The following is a 6,000-nucleotide window of genomic DNA, read 5'->3' as shown; positions in this document are numbered from 1 at the left end:
GCATCATATTGGGAATTACACCTTAGTCTACTACACTGTTGAAAATTTCTAGAGACACAAATTTTTTGTATTTCAATGTTCATTAAACGATCTTCAGACTAGACTAGTCTATAGACTAGTCCAGTTCTCGAAGGTATCAACAAAATCCTAAATAGCGTTATTTATCTTTAATAATCCTGTCATAAGAAAAAATTCCCCAGAAAAGCTATGCAAGCCATTGTGAGGAGGCGTCGACCTCGAGGCAGACCTAGGACAAGGTGGTTGAATCAAATTCAGAATCTTGCCTTCACTGAGAGAAATCCGAAAAAGTTAAAATAACATTCCGGAAATGTTAATTTTACCCTGCAGTATTGATCCGAAATCGGTGTAAATATTACCCTTTTTAGGTGTATTAGGGGTTAGAGGTACCTTTTTTCATGTTAATTTTACCCTTAAAAAGGTGTAAAATTAACATTAAAAAATGTTGATATATTTTTACACCTAAAAACTGTTAAAGTTATGAGAAAAAAAAGTTAATCGCACCCCCGTTTTTTTTCTCAGTGTTAGAACGCCTTGGGATCGAACCCGATCATCTTCCTGAAGTGGCGGAGGATCGACAAGTGTGGGCTGCTAATTTAGATGTTATGGGCCCGCGACCCCAAGAGGTATAAGCGGTTGAAAATAATGATTATGATGAATCCAGTCATAAGTTAATTTTTTTCCCAACAAATCGTGATTGTTAAGAAATTAGAGCAGTTAAGTCATACGGCTAAGCCTTAGATTTGTAGCCCGCATTACAGTGAGACCTTTAGTCTACTTAAAGCTCCATTAAGACACTATTGTATTCATTGACACAATAGAAGTACGATTAAAAAGTCAGTTAAAGTGGGCAACATTGAGAGAGAAATGTTATCATTTTATGTTTGTACTAGATTTATTATTAATTTCAACACAGTATTAGAAAACTATATTCAATTAACTCATTAATTCTAAGGATAAATGAAAATCGGTCATTTCTTGAACTTTCATTGTTCCAAGTAAACGAGTTATCAATAATATTGTGGTACTATTTAATTTTAAAAGCAAAAAATTAAATTTAAACAGTTCTCAATCTTGAACTTTAACTCTTGGTGTCTACACGGAGAAAAAAAGAAGCTACGATTAACTTTTTTTCGTTATAACTTTAATACTTTTCGGGTGTAAAAATATATCAACTTTTTTTAATGTTAATCTTACACCTTTTGAGGGTAAAATCAATATGAAAAAAGGGTAACTTTAACCCATAATACACCTTAAAAGGGTAATATTTACACCGATTTCGGATCAATACTGCAGGGTAAAATTAACATTTCCGGAATGTTATTTTAATTTTTTCGGATTTCTCTCAGTGTACACACTAGAAGCAATTTCGCCAAAAATTGCCATTTTTAAAAAATTCTGTTGTTTCTGCCTACAAGGATAGGGGAAATTTTCTTTAAAAAGGCATTTTTTTAAAGAAATTGCTCCTAGTGTGTAGACCGTGTAGACTGTAGAGGCCATTAAGGACGAGACACTTTTACTGACTGAAAATCAACAATAAAAATGAAACCAATAGACAAAATCAGTGAAACGTCTTACAACCTTAGAAAATCCTACAGATTCAGCTGTGTATTTTCTGCTTCTATAGGCAATAGGGACAAAAATAGCCAAAAAATTAAAATAATTTTTCTGACGATACAAATGATAATTGTCACTTTAATGAAAAATATTATGAATGAATATTGTTCCCAAAAAGGTTTGCTTAAAAAAATTGGAAAAAACAAAAAAATAATAAAAATCTTTCATCATTGTGGTAATTTGAAAATTCGTCACTTTTGAGCATTTAAGTAAGTCACATTTACTATTTATAGGAAATAGTTTTAGATTTGCAAAAAATATTCCAGACTTTACGATTACAACCATTAAAAAGAAATAACTTTAGGTAGTCAGGAAAAATGATTTTCTCTATGGGTCACAGATGACCCAATCGTCCTTAAAAGGGTTAAAACCAATTAGAAGTCTTTAGTATACATGCAACCATCTTAAATGTTAATGATATATAATTTACATCCTTTGTTAATAGGAATTTAGGATTTGCTGAGCAAAATTAAATATTCTATTGATCTAATTGAATTCTTTACAGGTCATGATCATAGTTTTTTATCCTAATTTTATGTGAGATTCTTTTTTTTTATTTGAAAATAGTTTTTTAACCCTTTAACGACGAGACACTTTTTACGAACTGAAAATCAACCATAAAAATTAAACTGGGAAACATAATCAATAATAAGTCTTGCTCAGAGGGTGTAGCATAACAAGTCTCATAGACCTCATGCAAAAAATAAATTGGAATTTGGAATTGATGTAATTTTATGAAATTGAAATGTTTAATTTTGATGTTACAAAAAATCCCTGCTCATTCCTTACAATAAAAAAATAAGCACTGTAAAATATAAATGTCTACTTACAAGGAATCAAATGAATTTAATCCTTTAACGACGGACACTTTTTGCGGACCGAAAATCAACAGTAAAAATTTAACCAATAAACAAAATTTGTAACACGTTTTACATCTAACTTTGAAAAGTTCAACAGAGTCTGATTCGGTGTATTTTGTACTTCTATGAACGATAGGGACAAAAATAGCCAAAAAATTTTAAGTAATTTTTCTGACAATACCAATGAATAATATTTTTCGCTTTAATGAAAAATATTACGTATGAGTATTGTAGTTTTTATTGTCAAAAGGGTTATGCTTAAAAACATATTAGAAGTATAAAAAATAAATAAAATCAATTATGAATTTGAGAATTTAAAAATTCGCCATTTTTGAGCTTAAATATTTACTACGTATCAAATAGCTAGAGATTTGCAAAAAATATTGTAGATTCCTTCAACCTTCTACTTTACAATTATATACAGACATAAGAAAAAAAATAACTTTGGATAGTCAGGAAAATTTTTTTTCTTTATGGGACACCGGTGTTCCAATCGTCCTTAAAGGGTTAAATTAAATTTACACGTTTTCTTTAATAGGGTGATTTTTATTATCCTTTATCATTTACTCTTTAGAAGCTTACTCCTCTTTCACTCTTGTCTGTTACAAATAGGAAATGCAAAAGTAATAAGAATAAGAAACAGATTTATCTTTTGGAAAATTGTATCAGAGAAGTATTAAAAGTGTACAAGGGGAATCCCAGTAGTGTTTAGCTGGACTTGGAAGCTCATCTTTGCCCTCCCTTCAGTCGTGAGTCATTTGAGGGTAGTTGCGAAGGGTTGTAAGAATCATAACAGTATATTAAAAAAAATAGTGAAAATATTATTAAATAAATATTAGGTGAGATTCTTAACAATCTCACCTACTATAATCCTAACAAAATCTCATGTCCTCCGATTGGCCCCAAACTTTGCCAAAATGTGTTTTGACACTTCCTGATCACGAATATATGGATGGCTAAAAACCGTTCCCGTCCGTCCGTCCGTCCGTCCGTCCGTCCGTCCGTCCGTCCGTCCGTCCGTCCGTCCGTCCGTCCGTCCGTCCGTCCGTCCGTCCGTCCGTCCGTCCGTCCATCCGGCCGCTCTTTGGAGCTTAATAGCTCCTAAACTAAAAAAAGATATCGACTTGCGGTTTTCGGCAAAGTTTATATATCGGGTGAAAATTGCAACTTGGTGCATTGACCCCCCACCCCCCACCCCTCCTTCCGCCATTTTGAATACCCCCCTTTTTTGTTTTCTTAATGTCTCCGCCCCTATGACATCGATCGGGCTCAAATTTTAGTATGTTATAGCTGGGCCTTAGAGCTTTCCATCAATAGCAAACTTAAGGTCCCCCGACCCCCCCGACTCGAGCTATAAGGGTCCAAAAAAAAATTTTTAAAATGGCCATAACTCCTGTTCTAATTGTCAGAATTTAAAAAATGAGGGCTTTTTGGAAAGCTCTCGTGAAATGCCACCTCCCCTTCTAACATCTCAAGTTCGTAAAACTACCGCTAGGGGCGCTATTATTAAAAAGAAAATTTTTAAATCTTAAAAGTTAAATAACTCAAAAATTCCTTATGCAATCGGGCTGAAATTTTAGTATGTTGTAGCCGTTGATTATACCTATCAAACAAAAAAAACCTTAAGTCGATCCATAACCCCTGACCCGAGCTATAAGGGGTCAAAGTTCGAATATTGACCGACCTCTATCTCCGGTTCTAATTAACATAGCGACCTAAATTTTACCTTTTTGGTTTCGTATCGATGAGCACTTTCAGATGGAAGTTCAAAAAGTCCCCATAAGAGGCGCTGCGATAGCGTCAAAATTCATCGAAATTCAAAATCATTTTTCTCAAAAATTCCTTTGTGCAAGTTAATGAAATTTTAGTATGTTGTAGTCCAGTCTAAGACGTTTCCAAAATGGTGCAAATGTGCGCTGTGGTTAAAACAGAACCGGAGATATGAGGGGTCAAAGTTCACGAAATTCAAAAAATCATATCTCCGGTTCTGTGTAACCGATTTTGATGAATGAGGGCTTATACGAAAGGTCTCACCAAATGCTACAACTTTCTAGAATATTTGAACTTCGTGGAACCAACACCAGGGGCGCCACAGTCGAAAAACCAATTTCAATATCACATAACCTCAATTATCTCGACTGTCGCTGAACCGATTTTGATGATTACTTCGACATAATTGTAGAGCACATTTGTCTCTACATTTCGTCCATACATCATTTTCCACTCAGACTACGCTATCACTCCGATTTTGTCGTTTAAGTGTGAAAAAATTGATTTTTCCCATAATAACGCTTTGAAATCACTCAGATGCCAATTTGACTGCCTCTACTCCACAAAGACACTTAATATAGGGTTTTAAATGGAAAGTCCCACAAAAGACAACAATTCTTTGATATAGTTGAAGTTCAACAAATGACTACTTGGGGAACTCTGGATGAAAAAACGAGTTAAGAAACAAAAAACCTCGCTTATCTTGACTTCTGAGTAATCGATGAGATCATGTTCTATGGGAAAATTATAGAGAACATTCTGGTCTACATTTCACCCATATATCACTTTTGTGCCAGTTCATCCAAATCCTTGATATTTTGATTTAAATACAAAATTTGTATAATTTCACGAATTTGATTCAAGATAACTGAATGGCGTCTCCCAACTTCAGCTCCAAATCGAATTTGCATGCACTCCGAGTTAGCTCACGTTAAGAATCTCACCTACATAAGCCGGTTAGGATTATCTGTCCCTTTTTCAAATGATATCAAAAATTTATACCTCAAAATTCGTCTTTCGTGTCAAAATTTCTTACAGTGTAAATATTGATTCTAGCAATATGAGTTTTGTTTTTATATCTTTTAGCCTTTTGTATTATTTAAATTAAATGACTCTCCCACTCTATCTTTCTTCAACTTGGTCCACAGTCCATTACACTATTGAGAATTTTTACTCATTTCCCTTGAGCTTGATCTCACTGTATAGTGTTGAGTGCTATAAGATGAACAAAACGTACAGTTCCATAGAACATATATTGCTTTTTATGTATTTATACGAGTTGTAAAATCACAAAATAAACACTTTTGTAGGCGGATATTTCAACTGTGCGTTCAGAATGAGTTGAGGGAGAGAAAAAAGGTCCAATTAAATACTATCCTAGTGAGAAACTCCGGTGTGTAATGTATTATTTTTCATTTCACATAATTAATGTATTAATTTTTATATATCCACTTCTTCACGCCACACCGAAAAATGTCCCTTTGTGGCATATATATTGGTCTTTTATGTATTCAGTGGGAAATATATGCAAACTATAATGGTCAGTTGTTGACAGGTCCATATAATTTATGTCACATCCATTGGTGATGTGGTTCCGAAAAGACAGTGAGTTCAAGAAAGCAGGGGGCAATCGATGGCAATTCCTCCGATGTCTTCAATGTCACATAACAATTTAGAATTTTTGAATTTTTCATTAGGAACAATATTTTTATCTCCTCATTCCCGAAGATGTTCT

Source organism: Phlebotomus papatasi, chromosome 2, assembly GCF_024763615.1.
Source record: "Phlebotomus papatasi isolate M1 chromosome 2, Ppap_2.1, whole genome shotgun sequence".
In the NCBI taxonomy this organism is placed as follows: Eukaryota; Metazoa; Arthropoda; class Insecta; order Diptera; family Psychodidae; genus Phlebotomus; species Phlebotomus papatasi.
Note: the sequence above shows the minus strand (reverse complement) of the source record.